The sequence below is a fragment of the Ovis canadensis genome, chromosome 7 (assembly GCF_042477335.2).
Source record: "Ovis canadensis isolate MfBH-ARS-UI-01 breed Bighorn chromosome 7, ARS-UI_OviCan_v2, whole genome shotgun sequence".
NCBI lineage: Eukaryota > Metazoa > Chordata > Mammalia > Artiodactyla > Bovidae > Ovis > Ovis canadensis.
The window spans coordinates 96,592,371-96,609,378 of record NC_091251.1 but is presented as its reverse complement, the minus strand read 5'-3'; the positions used below and the strand labels follow the sequence as shown (position 1 = coordinate 96,609,378).

At 50.7% G+C, this 17,008-nt stretch overlaps 1 pseudogene; it reads right to left on the bottom strand.

Annotated features, from left to right (window-relative positions):
- Positions 1-1,967: 1,967 nt before the first annotated feature.
- Positions 1,968-10,327, bottom strand: LOC138444247 (bifunctional phosphoribosylaminoimidazole carboxylase/phosphoribosylaminoimidazole succinocarboxamide synthetase pseudogene; annotated as a pseudogene).
- Positions 10,328-17,008: the final 6,681 nt, after the last annotated feature.

Below are 17,008 nucleotides of genomic sequence, written 5' to 3'. Positions count from 1 at the left end.
AGTCAGGCGTTAACCTGGATGACAGCCATCGGATTGCTGTTGTTTCACACTCCTACTCCTTGGAGGGGAGCTGTGAGGGGTCATCCCCTCCGACACACCCTGGGAAGGAGACCGATGGGCAGACAGTTGTTACTCAGGCCACCAGGGTGATTAAGGCAACTGTAATTGGCCTCGCAGACAGGCAGGGGCCAGGCCTGTCCCCCGGCAGACCCCCAGGGTGTACGGGGCAGGGGAGGGGACCAAGGCGCAGGGAAGGGCACATCCTATAGCTGCTTGTGCTGATCAGATTCGTCTGTGAACTGACATCCCATCCTCCTCAGTGGTTTTCTTTTCGGGGCCCCAGTGCGGGCCAGAACTGTGGGAGTGGGTGGGTTTTGGGCAGGGAGAGGACCTGAGTCTTTGGGGCTCTTTTTACCTGTGCACTAGCTGGGGCAGCCTCCAAGGCGAGACTCTGCATCCTAATTGTGGCCTCAGCTTGGCCAAAGACCACTCTGAGCCCTGCAGGGCCCACCCCAGGTGGAGGGGTCCGCTCATCTCTTGCTGGTTGGCCCCCTCATTCCTAATGCAGGTGCACCCTGTACTCCCAGGCTCAGCACGGTGCCAGGCACAGAGTAGGTTTGCCAAGGATCTTGGCAAAGTGAGCACACTGGTGTCCTCTTGTGTCCACAAGTACCTTGTGGGAGAATGTCTGTGATCCTCTTTGAGGTCTAGGTGGTCCTTGTGGGCGCATTTTTCAGACAGTCTCAGCTATAGAGAGCTCTCGGGCCACTAGCCCTGACCCTGCTTCTCCAGGCAGCATCCTTTACACCATCTCTGGCGGGCAGATGTCCTACATTTCAGCCAAGTTCTTCCTTTCTACGTGAGAGTGTGTGTTTGTGTGTGTGTGTGTCTGCGTGCACACAAGGGTGCACATCCATGTGTATGGCTGGGGAAGACTACGTGTGCAGCCCTGGGTATTTTCTTTCCTGTCCAGCCTCTATGTTCCCTCCCTTGGAGGTCCCAGGCAGGGAGGAGAAAAGCGAGGTGTCTGGTGTGGAGGCTTCTGGGTCAAGGCCTTTTCAAAGCCTGTCTTATTTACACTTCAGTCTGAGGAACAGGTTAGGCTGGCCTCTCACAGGCCTGTTCCCTCAGCCCCCTCTCTGAGGGGGTGTCCTAAGCCATCTGAGAGTAGGAGCCGGTCTTGGCTGCTCAGGGTCTTGGCTGGGATCCCTCTCCACTGGAGGAAATATCAGAGGCCAGGTACCTGGAGCCCTAGAGAGAGAACAGAGGCCCATTAGGTCAGCACCACAGTTTCTTGTGATCCACACAGTCAAAGGCTTTGGCATAGTCAATAAAGCAGAAATAGATGTTTTTCTGGAACTCTCTTGCTTTTTCCATGTTCCAGCAGATGTTGGGAATGATCCCTGGTTCCTCTGCATTTTCTAAAACCAGCTTAAACATCTGGAAGTTCATGGTTCACAGATTGCTGAAGCCTGGCTTGGAGAATATTAAGCATTACTTTACTAGCATGTGAGATGAGTGCAATTGTGCGGTAGTTTGAACATTCTTTGGCATTGCCTTTCTTTGAGATTGGAATGAAAACTGACCTTTTCCAGTCCTGTGGCCACTGCTGAGTTTTCCATATTTGCTGACAGATCGAGTGCAGCATTTTCACAGCATCATCTTTCAGGATTTGAAACAGCTCAACTGGAATTCCATCACCTCCACTAGCTTTGTTCGTAGTGATGCTTCCTAAGGCCCATTTAACTTCACATTCCAGAATGTCTGGCTCTAGGTGAGTGATCACACCATCGTGATTATCTTGGTCATGAAGATCTTTTTTATACAGTTCTTCTGTGTGCCTCTTGAGAAACCTGTATGCAGGTCAGGAAGCAACAGTTAGAACTGGACATGGAACAACAGACTGGTTCCAAATAGGAAAAGGAGTACGTTAAGGCTGTATATTGTCACCCTGCTTATTTATTTAATTTATTTATTTTTTAATTCACTTACAAATTTTATTTTTCTCTCAATGATTTAAAATCTTTTCATCTTGATTTGGGGGGGGGGCAGCTAAACTAGAAAATTATAGTTTTCCTCCTAAAAAAATGCAGTGATATTCTTTCTTATAAATTGGCCTCTCTGATTTTCTTGTCAGCCTGCTTCAAGGAGATCCATGTATTTAATACACTTGCTCGCAGTCGGGCCCAGATCAAATGGTTATTTAATCCAAATATCTGAGCAGCAAACTGAGCTGATCCTTCTGGAGAAAGGATGGTCGAACAGCCAAGACCACTGGGTAATCGAAGAGAAGACCACACATCCTGAGCTCCCCAGTCTGGAGTGAGAGGAGGACAGCTGATAACTGGATATGCAGTGTTACCAGACAACACCGGCCCTAAACCATTGCTTCTGCCTGCCACTGCCACAAATACAGTAGGAATGCCATCCCCTTCATACTCAGCTTTAATCCTCAGAGTTTCATCTGGTCCTTTATGGGCAGAGGTGACCCTAAGTTCACATGGAATGCCAAAAGTTCCACAAGCCTTCTTAATTTTTTCACAGTGACAAAGATCAGAGGTTGAGCCCATCAATACTATAACCCTGCACTGACTTTCTGGTTTCAGAAGCAACTCTACTCTTTCTGCAACCCACTCAAAATTTTTCTTTAGCATCTGTAGCCCTTCAGGAGTTACTTCCTTGAGATCACGATATGACTGTTTGTCTTTTTGCTGGCTTCGATCTCCTGATGGCCAGAGTCTCCAGGAATCCTTATCAATAACATCAGCAAGAACGATTTCTCTGGTGGTTACATCAACACCAAATTCAATCTTCATATCAACTAGTGTACAGTTCTGGGGCAACCAGGATTTCTCCAGTATTTCAAAAATAGCCTGTGTAGCATGACTCATGATATCCACTTCAGTTTGTCCTATAACAAGTCCAGCAAAGCAAAAATTTGCAGCAATTAGCTGTTCCTCAGACCACTGTGGATCATTATTGGCATCATCCTTAAAAAACATCTCCAGTTTAGGTGGGTAGAACTTATGTCCTTCCTTAACACCAGGATTTCTTTTGAGAAAAGAACCAGTTGCTATTCTTCTACAAACCCATTCAACTGGAATCATTTCACACTTAGGTGCAATGAAAGCTGTCTCTCCACATTTTCTGGTGAAAGCAGTTTTGATACCTGCTTCCTGTAACAACTGAAAAATACAGCTGGTAATTTTATTTGAGATTGCAGCTTTTCCTTCAAGGTGATTCTTTCTGGCTGCGTTTCCTGCTGTTTCTTACCAATCTTCAGTACTTTGACTGCCGCCATTGTCCGGAGTGGTCTCCCGGCTTATTTAACTTATAAGCAGAGTACATCATGAGAAACGCTGGGCTGGGAGAAGCACAAGCTGGAATCAAGATTGTCAGGAGAAATATCAATAACTTCAGATATGCAGATGACACCACCCTTATGGCAGAAAGTGAAGAAGAACTAAAGAGTCTTTTGATGAAAGTGAAAGAGGAGAGCGAAAAAGTTGGCTTAAAGCTCAACATTCAGAAAACGAAGATCATGGGATTCAGTCCCATCACTTCATGGCAGATAGATGGGGAAACAGTGGAAAGAGTGTCAGACTTCATTTTTGGGGGCTCCAAAATCACTGCAGGTGGTGATTGCAGCCATAAAATTAAAAGACGCTTATTCTTTGGAAGGAAAGTTATGACCAACCTAGACAGCATAATAAAAAGCAGAGACGTTACTTTGCCAACAAAGGTCTGTCTAGTCAAGGCTATGGTTTTTCCTGTGGTCATGTATGGATGTGAGAGTTGGACTGTGAAGAAGGCTGAGCGCCGAAGAATTGATGCTTTTGAACTGTGGTGTTGGAGAGGACTCTTGAGAATCCCTTGGACTGCAAGGAGATCCAACCAGTCCATCCTAAAGGATATCAGTCCCGGGTGTTCATTGGAAGGACTGATGTTGAAGCTGAAACTCCAATACTTTGGCCACCTGATGTGAAGAGCTAACTCATTGGGAAAGACCCTAATGCTGGGAAAGATTGAGGGCAGGAGGAGAAGGGGACAACAGAGGATGAGATGGTTGGATGGCATCATCGACTCCATGGATGTGGGTTTGGGTGGACTCTGGGAGTTGGTGATAGACAGGGAGGCCTGGTGTGCTGGGGTTCATGGGGTCACAAAGAGTCGGACATGACTGAGCGACTGAACTGAACTGAGGTCAGCACCAATGGGCAGGGGCAATGGCCAGCACCTACCAATGGTGTTAGAGGAGAAATGCCCCTTCAAGCATAAGAACATATGTGCCCCAGCTACATTGGGGACTGAAATGCAATCCTTCCTTCCCTTTATAAAAATGTATTTATTTTTCATTGGAGGATAATTGCTTTACAAAATTGTGTTGGTTTCTGCCATACATCAACATGAATCAGCCATAGGTATACACATGTTTCCTCCCTCTTAAACCTCCCTCCCACCTCCCACCCCATCCCATTCCTCTGTACAGTTCAGTTCAGTCGCTCAGTCATGTCCAACTCTTCGCGACCCCATGAATCACAGCACGCCAGGCCTCCCTGTCCATCACCAACTCCCGGAGTTCACTCAAACCCATGTCCGTCGAGTCAGTGATGCCATCCAGCCATCTCATCCTCAGTTGTCCCCTTCTCCTCCTGCCCCCAATCCCTCCCAGCATCAAAGTCTTTTCCAATAAGTCAACTCTTCACATGAGGTGGCCAAAGTACTGGAGCTTCAGCTTTAGCATCATTCCTTCCAAAGAAATCCCAGGGCTGATCTCCTTCAGAATGGATTGGTTGGATCTCCTTGCAGTCCAAGGGACTCTCAAGAGTCTCCTCCAACACCACAGTTCAAAAGTATCAATTCTTCAGTGCTCAGCCCTCTTCACAGTCCAACTCTCACATCCATAAATGGCCATGGGGAAAACCATAGCCTTGACTAGACGGACCTTGGTCAGCAAAGTAATGTCTCTGCTTTTGAATATGCTATCTAGGTTGGTCATAACTTTCCTTCCAAGGAGTAAGCGTCTTTTAATTTCATGGTTGCAATCACCATCTGCAGTGATTTTGGAGCCCCCCAAAATAAAGTCTGACACTGTTTCCACCGTTTCCCCATCTATTTCCCATGAAGTGATAGGACCAGATGCCATGATCTTCGTTTTCTGAATGTTGAGCTTTAAGCCACTCTCCACTTTCACTTTCATCAAGAGGCTTTTCAGTTTCTCTTCACTTTCTGCCAGAAGGGTGGTGTCATCTGCATATGTGAGGTTATTGATATTTCTCCCGGCAATCTTGATTCCAGCTTGTGTTTCTCCCACTCCTCTAGGCAGCACTATTTACAATAGCTTGGACATGGAAGCAGCTTAGATGTCCATCCACAGATGGATGGATGAGGAAGTTGTGGTACATATACAGAATGGAATATTACTCAGCCATCAAAAAGAACACGTGTGAGTCAGTTCTAATGAGGTAGATGAACCTAGACCCTTTTTTGTTTGTTCGTTTTCGGCTGTGCTGGGTCTTCATCACTATGCGGGCTTTTCTTCCTTCAGTTGAGGAGAGCAGGGGCTACCCTCGAGTTGCAGCGTGCAGGCTTCTCCTTGCAGTGGCTTCTCTTGTTGCAGAGCATGGGCTCCAGGACTCGTGGGCTTCAGTAGCTGCAAGTCCTGGGCTCTAGATCACAGGCTCAGTTGTTGTGGCACACGGCTTCTTTGCTCTGCAGTATGTGGGATCCTCCCGGATCGGGGATCAAACCTGTGTCTCTTACACCAGCAGGCAGATTCTTTACCACTGAGCCACCAGGGGAGCCCCCTACAGGGCTGTTGCCAGCTTGAAATGTTAAGGGACCTTTGTTGAATGAATGAATAAATGATGGATGAAGGCCCGCTGCCCATCTGGCTCAGTGTATGCTTCTCCCACCCCCACCCCCGCCCAGCTAACTCTGACTCCCTACTTATCCATCTTCTTCTCCTGAAGGGGTTAAAACAGCAGCACTTCCGAAGCAGAGTAAAGGGAGCCCAGAAGCCCCCCGGCGAGGCCTCAGCGGCATGTGTGGTGTGACGGGGAGGTGGCACCGCCCGGCAGGCTGCTAGGCCAGCCCTCTCTGCTCAGCTCAAGACCTGCTTCCAATTACCCATGAAATCTGAGCTGGAAGAGACCTATTAAAGCCCCATTTAGTTTGATCCCCTTGGGGGCCAGGGATCTTTTCCGGCGACATCCCCCTCCTTATCCGACTGGGACTCCAAGCCCTTTGGATGTTATCTCCTCCTGGGTCAATATTGTGACAACTCCAGCTGTGACCCAGGCCACCCTGGAGCCAGAGCTGATCTGAGCCTGCTGCAGTGCAGGAGGGCCCCAAACCCAGCTCCTTTTCTACCTCGAGGCTTTCAGAAGTAGTGGGCAGTCACAGGAAGCTGCCTGCCTCTTGCCAGAACCCAGCCCAGCCTGCACCCTTCATTCCCGGCTGGTCTGCAAGTGGCCGGATGGCTCCTGGCCCACCTGGTCAATCCCAAGGGGAGTTCTTACTGGTAGGGACCATCTTTCATATATTCCCAGTAGTGCCTGATATAAAGTCCCATGTTTCATAACCCTCATTACTTAAGAAATAATAAATAATGATGATTAATGACCTCCTCCCCAAGTCCCTGAGCTCGCCTGGGTCAGACCTCCCAGGGATGTCACAGGAACTCCAGGAGGAGCCCAGGGCGTAGAGGATACCCACCCTCCATCCACACTGCCCCCCTCAAATTCTCCATGTCCTCTCCCACAGCCAGTCCAGCAGGAGCAAGAGGAAGCCACCAGTAAACACATGGCAGGGGCCCCACAGCCTCTCAGAAGAGGGGACCCTGCACGGAGGTGGTGGCCCAGGGCTCAGTCTCCTGTTCAGTCGGCTTTGGTTCCCTTGGGGCCACCCTGGTAGGGTGTCCTGTGCCCACCGAGGCCTGCCTTTTCCTCCTAAGGCGCCCTGCCCTCCCGAGACACCCCTCCAAGTCTTGGCCTCTAAGTACTGTTCCTGTGGCTGGGAGGCGCAGGGCTGCACTCCAGGGACCAGGCAGGACTTGGCTGGCCCTTTGGGGGTGGTCTGCTGGCAGATTCTGTGGCTTCTTTCCCAAATTCTGCAGCAGCAGGGAAGGAGCGAGGAAGCCACTTTGGGGGCAAGGCTGGGGCAACCCCTAGGAGGTGAGGGGAGGGCGGCAGGAAGTGGAGGATAAGAAAGTTTTTGGCGGGAGGGGTAGAGGGAGGTATCTTGGGGGCAGTGAACGAAGCCAGCCAGGCTGATCCTCTCCTCAGTCTCCCCCACTGGGCCCAATCAGGGCTGCAGAGGACTCCTGGCCAGTCTCCTGCCTCTGACCCCCTCCACCAGGTCGTGAATGGATGTGGATGCTATCTGGGGATCTTCGCGGATGTGGATTTTATGGCCTTGGTCAATGAGGGACGCTCCCTCCTTCTGTCTAGCCTAAGCTTCGTTGCTGCGCTGTAAACTTGTAGCTCCTCGTCCCCCCTAAAGTGGGTTCACACAAACAGACCCTCCCTCAGCACTGACTTGTTGCATTGTTCCTCTGAAGTTCACTTCCCAGAGGAAAGAGGCCCACAGAGCCCTGGCATTCCCTGGGTACTCTGGCCCTGTCTCTGTTCCCCCACCTCCAGTAGCCAATATATGCAACCCAGGGAGGGTTCCTGTTGCATAGGAACAAGCACAGAGCCATTACCTCTCTCTTTGACAAATCATGTTATTTATGTATTTCTGTTCGGCTGTGCTGGGTCTTCATTGCTGTGCAGGCTACTCTCCAGTTGCAGCACGCGGATTTCTCGTTGCAGTGGTTTCTCTTGCTGGGGAGTACGGGCTCGAGGACACGCAGCCTCCAGTAGCAGCGGTGTGTGGACTCAGTAGGCGTAGTTCCCGGGCTCTGCAGCGCAGGCTCAATAGCTGTGGGGTGCGGGCTCAGTTACTCCGCGACACGTGGGATCCTTCTGGATCAGGGATCAAACCCATGTCTCCTGCATTGGCAGGCGGATTCTTTACCACTGAACTACCGGGGAAGCCTGAGCCATTACCTTTTTGCTGGACCCTTCCTGAGCCCTCCTAGGCTTGGTCACTGGCTATGTGGAGCACAAAGGGTCCCAAGGGCTGGAGGCTGGGGGCCAGGGGCCAGGTCACCATGGGACCAGACCCCTGCCGCTCACAGATGCTCGTCACCACAGCTAGACAACCGCACAGGAATGCTTCATTTATCTCTGTCAAAAGTCAGGATGCGGTGTACAGCCCCTCCTCACGGCCCTGGAGGTTGGGCATGGGTGGTGTGTGGAAAGCAGATTGTTTGGGCCTTGGCCTTGCCCAGTGCCATGGGCAGGGCAGAAGGAAGTACACCAGGATATGGACACCGGCATGCACAGATTCTCCAGCACACGCCTTCTCTACACACACCCCCAAAGCGCCTGCTCTGGTCTGCGAGCGCAGGATCACCCGCACAGGCTCACGTGCACACACGTGCACACACCCACTTTCACACAAGCAGAGGTACACTCATTTCCACACATTTCCAAACCCACACATAGCTCCGTGTGCTCATGCTGCCTTATATCTTCCCACGAAGGTACAAAGATTCATCTCCATACAATGATACGCTTCATGTGGAATCACACGGAACATTAAGGGAAGGTTTTCAGCTGCTGTTTGATTTACAATATGGAATATACCATGGAAATTATTCCAAAGCCATTAACTCTAGAGAGCATGGGAAGAGGAACCCTGGGTCCACAAGGGAAGTTTTCTCCCACGCCCTTTTGGGAGCCATCAGTCTCCCAGGGCACGAGGAGACCCCAGGCCTTGCAGAGTGGGTAGAATTTCAATAGGCAGGCGTGGTGACGTGTTCCAGGAAGGGGGTCTGGTTGGAGCAGGGGAGCAGAGAAGGAAGAGTTTCAGGCCAAGATTAAGGCAAGGCTTGGGGATGGCTTGATTGGAGTGGAGGGTTCTCTGGCCCAGCCTAGCGGATAATGCAGCAGCTAGAAAGTGTAAGAGGTCTTTTGTGATGGAGAGCCATGGCAAATGTTTGAGCTGGAGAGTGTAAAGATAAGAATGGCTCCTTAGCAAGCTTCATTCACTCTATGCCTTGTGAGACGAGAACCCAGAGCAGGGAAATGAGTGATTCTACCTGGAGCTAATGCGGGGAGAGGAAACAGCTTCACATCTGACATGAGCTTTCAAGGATGGACAGGAGTGGTCCAGATAAGGAAGGATGGGAAGAAGTCCTGAAGCTGGACCTGGCAGCTGGGGAACGGGGAGGAGGGCAGTGTTATTTTTCACATGCTGCTCATAGAGCCAAGCACAGGTTGTCTTGAGGAGCTGAACACAGCATCTAGTCTGGAGTCAGGAGTCCCAACAGCTATGACCAAGTTCACCAGGACACCCAAAATGAGGCCACTGAACAGTGCATGATGTTATCCTGGAGCAGGCTGACCTGACCTCGAGAGGAGAACTCTTCTGAATGAGTGAGAGCCCTAGCGTGAGGACACAGAAGGAGCCTTCAGGGCCAGTTGGCTGGCCTTCCTGAGGGACCACTCATGTCTCAAGGTCACCTGGATAGAGAACAGGAAGAGCTATGGGGACCACCTGGCTCTGATCCTTTGACACATCCCCTCCCTTGGAAACCTCACTAAAGCCATTCTTGCCAACCTCTACCCCACTGTAACCCTGCCATCCTGCTGAGGGCTGTGGCCAAGAGGCCCAGGGCCCTAGGCTGCAAACCCACCAGAGCGGGAAACACCACATCCCAGCTGTCTGACCCAAATCCATCCAGAGGCCAGCCAGCTTGGCTGGCTCAAGTTCAGCTTAGCCCAGATCCAGAAGACACTGCTGGGAAGAGGCAAGGGCTGAAAGAAAGCTGCTGGGTCCAACCCCTTCTGAGCCCCACAGTGTAGGATTCCCCCTGGCATATCCATGGGCTTGTCCATTGCCAAGTATTTCTCCAGGCCTTTCTGTGCAGTCCTAAGTGATACAGGTTGCCTTGACAGCTGGTGGTTGGACCCCAACCTGATTGCCAAAGGCCTGGAGGTCTGGCCTTGAGCCCCACTTAGGACAAAAGTGAATCTGGTTGAAAACCCGCAGTCCCATCTTGCAAATTTGGAGAAAGCTTGTCATCATGCAGAGACCCTCACTCTGAGATCAACTCCCTCCTTCCTCCTGGCCCTCCCTTCCTACCCCAGCCCTACCCGCAGCCAACAGCTTGCATCCGCAGCAACAGCTGTTGCAGCCCTTGGGACAGCCTGGGGCCACTACCGCCACTGCAGAAGATGAAAGGAGGCTGGGCGTTGTTGGGAGGGGGGGCGGTCATGCCGGGCTGCTGCCTCCTCCCTAGTTCTGTGGAGTAGGCTCCGCTCATCCTCCAGACACCTGCCCCTGGGCCCCCAGCCCCCGAGCAGGCTCCTCGCTCCCTTCCCTCTGCTTTCTCCTCCATCCATGCAGCTCCCAGCCAGGAGACACTTTTCTGCTGCCCGTGGCCTCTGGTGCCTTCTCCCGTCTGCCACATTCCATACATACTCCCTCTCAGCCCCTTTTGCAGAGAGAGGAGCCATAGGGTCCCAGAGTCAGAATCAAGCAGCAGGGTGGAGACAGCCAGAGGGTACAGCCTCTGAGACAGTCCCCGAGGACATCTGGTCACAGAAGGAGATGCAGAAGTGGATGGCGAGACAGAGGCCCAGGGTCAGGTGACTCCCACCGAGCAGCCCGCATGAGTGTCGTTGTGGGTGCTCCTGTGGGGGGCAGAGCCAGTGCTGAGACAGTTTCATGAAGGGTGGGCCTAAGTGGGCCCGCCCCTCCCAATGTTCCCATTGCTACTTGCCCGCCGTGTCTGGGGTTCTAGATGGATCACTCGGTGGGCTGGTGTTTGGGATGGCTGAGGATGCAAGCTTTGGAGTGAGACACTTAGACCTGCCCTTCCAAGGCTATGTGATGTGGACCAAGAGCCTTCATCTCTCCACGCCTTGGTGACTTTGGTGAAAATGGGTCTGCTGTTGTACCCATGATTCCTGTGGGGCGCAGATGAGTTAGTGTTGCAAAATACTCTGCAGAGTTCCTGGCACCGAACAACGTGATCTTGGGGTTAGGCGATTATTACCCTTGTTTTCTGAGCTTTGATTTCCTTGCTTGTCAGAAAGAAAGTGAAAGTGAAGTCGCTCAGTCGTGTCCGACTCTTTGCGGATCCCATGGACTGTAGTCTACCAGGCTCCTCCATCCATGGGATTTTCCAGGCAAGAATATTGGAGTGGGTTGTCATTTCCTTCTACCTACATACCTCCCAGTGGCTGTGGGGAGTGAGCAGGTAGACATCAACTCGTGGTCCCACTCTAAGCCTGAAGGCTGTGGGGCCAGGACCCACCCCTGTCCCAGCCCTGTGCCTGACTGGCCACTGAGGCCCCCAGGCAGGCTTCATGCCCAGCCAGGCAACAGGTGGCAGGGCCAGCCGGCGCAGGTGCAGCTTTGTTGGGGGATGGAGTGGGGGTAGTCCCTCCCCACCCCACCGTTTCCTCCTCAGGCACGGCTTCCCCCAGCTGCTGGCTGGATGAGCTGTGCCCCGGAGGAAGGCTGGGCGGAGGGAGGCAGCCAAAATGCATGCGGCGGGGGCTGAGTAAGTGCCGTTTCCTGCTGCTACCGTCAGCAGCTTCAGCCCCACTGGCCAGTGGGCGGCTTACAATGCTTGCTGGGGCAGGCGCTCAGCCACGGGGCAGGGTCACTTCCCTGAATTGTCCCAGTCGCTGGCTACCCCAGCACACCTGGCAGGCCTGTCTTGGGGAGCCGTGGGGTGCCTAGCCAGGCCAGAGAATGTCATACCAAAGGACAGCCAACCCCCACAAGACCAGGGGGTGGGGGGCTTGGTTGGGCATGGGGTCCACAAGAGAGCCAGGGAAGGGGGGGCCTGGGTTTGGCCCCAGCCCACTGTGCCCCCTGCAGCAGCAGCAGGAGTGTCCGGATAGAACTCTACACCAAGACTGGACTCGGGCCAGCCTTCTGGCAGCATCTCCCACTATCTCGGTGGGCTCAGGGTATCACAAAAACCCCAGCAGAGTACTCTGAGACAACCAAGAGGGGTGGGATGGGCTAGCAGGTGAGAGGGTGGTTCGCGAGGGAGGTGACATATGTCTACACATGGCTGATTCATGTTGATGTATGCAGGAACCGGTACAACATGCTAAAGCAATTTTCCTCCAATTTAAAATAAGCAAATAAATAAAACCCAGCAGACAGTGAGAACAAATGCAAGTGGCTAAAGCTCACTTGGAGGGAGAATGTTCAACTCAACTCCCCAGTAACCAAGAAAACGTATGCAAAACAATCCCAAGTCTTTCCCAGACCTAATGGCAAAGATGTTAAAAAAGAGTGATGGTACTAAGGCCTGCCGAGGCGTGGGCATCTCCTCATTCTGGACATGGTAGGGAGGAATGGAATGGCTTTACTCTAGGGAACTTGACAGTAAGCCTCAAAAGCCTTTGACCCAAAAATTCTACTTCTAAGCATGAAGGGACGCAAGCAATAAATATGTACATGAAAGTCACTCAGTCGTGTCCGACTCTTTGCGACCCCATAGACTATACAGTCCATGGAATTCTCTAGGCCAGAATACTGGAGTGGGTAGCCTTTCCCTTCTCCAGGAGATCTACCCGACCCAGGAATTGAACCGGGGTATCCTGCATTGCAGGCGGATTCTTTACCAGCTGAGCTACCAGGGAAGCCCACGTGCTCATCGTAGCACTGTTAATAATGGAGAAAACATGAGATGCAACCTGAATGTCCAATTACAGGTGGATTTGAAAAGAAAAATTTAATCACACAGTGATAAGTCTTCTCTGGAACTACAACCATGAAAAATGATGCCAGATAGCAGCATTCTCAAATGTTAATGTGCACAAGAATATCCTTGGGATCTTGTTAAAATGAATATTTTGATTTAATAGGTCTGGGGGTGATACCTAAAATCCTGCATTTTCAGCAAGTTCCTAGGGGATGTCGATGCTGCTGGTCCCTGGACCACCCACTTCAAACAGCGAGACTATAGAATTTTTACTACTCATAGGAAAAGATATTATCAAAATATGATAAAATGAAGAAGAGCATGCCACAAGCAATATGATGCCGTTCTTATTTTTAAAAAGCTATGCATGCTTAGAAAGAAATCTAGACGAATATCAAAATATTAATAGAGGTTTTCTCTGAGTGATGAGGTTGGGTGGTTTTTATTTTACTCTTTATGTTAACTCATATTTTCTACAAAGGATATACAGTCACCTCTTGGTAGCTACTGGGGAATTGGTTCCAGGACCACCACCTGCTGATGCTTAGGTCCCTGATATAAATGGCACAGTACTTGCGTATACCCTGCGCATGCACATCCTCCCACATACTTAAATTCTGTAGTTTTAAAAATTTCGTTATTTATTTATTTGGGGCTGTGCTGGGTCTTCATTGCTGCGTGCGGGTTTTCTGTAGTTTCCAAGGGGGGCGCCTACGCTCTAGTTGCGGTGCGCGGGCTTCTCGTTGCAAGGGCTCCAAGGGCTCCTCTCATTGCAGAGCAGGGCCTCTGGGACACTCAGGGCTTCAGGGTTTCAGTAGTTGTGGCGCATAGGCTTAGCTGTCCCGCGCCATGTAGAATCTTCCCGGACCAGGGATCAAGCCCACATTCCCTGCATTGGCAGGCGGATTCTTCACCACTGGACCACCAGGGAAATCCCTCTCATATACTTTAAATCATCTTTAGATTACTTATGATACCTAATACAATGTAAATGCTATGTAAATAGTTGTCAATGTGCAGCAAATCCAGGTTTGCTTTTTGGAAATTACTGGAATTTTTCTCCTGAATATTTTCAGTCCGTGGGTGATTGAATCCTTGGATTCAGAACCCTCGGATGCGGAGGGCTGACTGTATTTGTTTAATTAAAACAGAGTGTCTGTTTATACTGCCAGGCCACACCCTGAATGTAAGAGGTGAGTCTCAGAGGAAGGGAAAGCATCGCTGAGACCAGTTATGAAAGGTGTGTCCCTCGGTGCAAGAGCCTGCCCTGAGCTGAGAAGGCCTGGCCAGGCCAGAGGCCTGGGAATGGGGTTTTTCGGACCTGGACCAGGAAGAGGATGCAAAGTGTCAGAGGAACCTTAGGTGGTATGCTTGCCGATGAGCTGTCCTCCGCGAGGCAGGTACAGGCCAGGAACCGAGGCCCCCATCCCAGGCCTTTGACACTAGAGGGCAGACATCTCAGCCTCCAGACAATGACCCATCCCACTTCCCTCAGTTTTTCTACCTCCTTTGTCCTTCTTTCCCCTTAGTGCCCACTGGGACCCACAGGGTGGGGACAGTGGGCACCAAGAACAGAGAGATCCCCACCAGAAGGTGAATCCTATTTCAGGGCAGAGATCAGACTCCCAGGGTGGCTCTTCCAGAAACTCTTCTTTGAGGACCAGCCTCCGTGGGTCTGGGTTTGCTGTAATGCAGGACAGGCTTCCCACACAGAGCGATGCTGTGTTCACCTACCTGAGGACAGGGTGACTAGAGAGGACCATCAGGCATTTGCAAAGTCCTTTGTAGGATAACCTGCTGGATGACCTTGTGTGGGCCTTTTGACCTCTACCTGAGCTTTCTCAGCCATAATAGAGAGGAAAATTACCCAGAGATCTTTTGGGCTGCATAAGGCTTAGAGTGTCATATGCTCGGGGGAAAAACAATAAACAAAAACAACTCTTTGCAAGTTGTAAAAACATGTACCAAAACCGAGAAGCTTGCCTATCCTTTTCACTCTTTTTCAGAGAGGAAATGACTTAAGCCTTCCATATTGCCTGGTGGAGCTTGCCAGTGAGGGTCTGCTCCCCAGACATTATGCCTATTCTGACTATGGAATTGGAATGTTCATTTTTCTATGCCACTGGTTCTCAAAGTACGGAAAGCATATGAGATGATTTGGGGTGTGTTTGAGATGATTTTAGCTAGCCCTGAATACGATCGAGTCATGAAGTGGGAAAATTATTCCCTTTCCAATCCTCTCTCCATGCTTCTAGTGAGTTCAAGAGAAAACCTCAGTTAGGAGTTAATATGTCTCTAACACCTAAATGTCCTGTCCAAAACAAAAAGAGAGCAGACCTCAGACTCAGAGTCTTCACTGGCAATATCCGGTTATAATTTATTTTTACAGTTATTTTACTATTTAAAGTAGTGATATAACATTTCCTTTAAAAATGTTTTATAAGTTTAAAAAAATCAATCTAAAACAACAGTGTAGGCGGTACTAGGATTTGGCCAGCTTCATGATCATGGCACGTGGTTATGAAGATACTGGTCCCTGGAGGGAGGCAGGCACCCTTTCAGGGAGTGATGCCTCAGGTTGACTCTTCTGAGGCTCCACCTGCCCACCCATCACTGCTTATACTGGCTCTGGTCTTAGGGGTGACTTCTCACTTTTCCTCCTCGTACTGCCAGGTTTTGAACATGTCAAGGGCTGAGAGTGTTTAAGTCTCAGAATCTCCCCCAGAACAACCCAGTACAGGGCCTGGAACAGGATAAATGTCATTCACAAAGGGCTAAAAGACTTGAGGTCAGAGGTCAGGCTTCGTGGGGCATAAGATATTTGCTATATCCAAGTATCAACTGGGAGCTGGGAACCTGAGCACTGTCCTAACTCCTATACTCACATCTATGGCCCTGGACAAGCCCCTTCCACCCCCTCATCTGACTGCATCACGGTATGTTTTCAGCACACTGAGTGTGGTCGAATCAAATCCAGTGTCATTCAAACCCTTTTGCATATAGAAAACAAGAATTGAAGACGAGACTGGAGGAACAGAGGGTGGTAAAATGGGGTGAGAGGCAGAAGGGCTGGAAAGGGAGGATGCCAAGGACCCTTCACAACCTTATCTAGGGCTGGGAAGACCTGGAAACTGCCCTCTGTGACTTTGAGCACAGGCCTCCGCTGCTAGCGGAGCTCCCCAGGTTTGTCCAGCACAAAAATCCTGGTCTTTAGAGTCACGTGTCTAGTATCACATGACAAGTTCCAGCTTGGCTGCTCACTGGCTAGGTGACCTGAGGCAAATTACTTAACCTGTTGGTTCCTCACCATTCTCAGCACTAAGATGCGGTGATGCCAAGGCTCAGGGCTATTGTGAGGATGGAGGAAGATATCACATGTGTACATGCGATCTGACACACAGCAAGTGCTCGATAAATGTGGGTTCTGGAGAACTCGTGAAGGTTCTTGGAAGAAAGATAGGGAAGTGATTCACACTATATGAAGTCATCTAGAGCACTTGATTCATAATTGGGGAGAATGGGACTCCCCAAAGCTGTCCTGTTCTAAAGCGAGAGCTGGAAAGTAGAGTGCAGCTGTCAGATCCACCTCCACCCACATCTCCCACCTCCACCCCACGCTACTAAGGCGGGAGTCAGTTCTGCCCTCTTAGAGTCTCTTGGGCTATAGATTCGAGGCCCCTGTTCTTCTCCAAGATGACGGGAGCTGGAGGAAGAGGAGGATCTTTGGAGAAGCAGCCAAGTGTTCTTTGACTCATAAGAGAGCCAGGGGCCAGGGGGCTGGCTGGAGGACCTCTGTCTGTCTGCTGAAAGCTCCGCTAGACTTTCTGTCTCCTCCACCCCTGGGAATCCAACCATAAGAGGAACTAATCTGGCTCCCCTCTGCACCCCTTGCCCTTAACACAGTTTCCTTCCTGTGCTTTCTGGAAGAAGATGAGAGCTGGGAAAAGAGGGATGCGGCTGGAGAGGCAGGTCCAGCTCAGCTGGGCCGCAACATCTGTATGTTTAACTGTGGCCTCCCCATTCCTGTTTCGAACTAAGAACTGAGAGGGGATGGGAGAGCACCAGTTCTCCCCAGGAAGCAGTGATCTGATTCACTCTCCAGGATAAGCCATGGAAGAACACAGCCTTTTTTCTATAAGACTCATGTAAAACTGTGGAACTCATGCTCTTACCTTTATATGGCAAAATGTGGAAGAGCACATTTGTTAACAGAAAACTCCGAAGTGA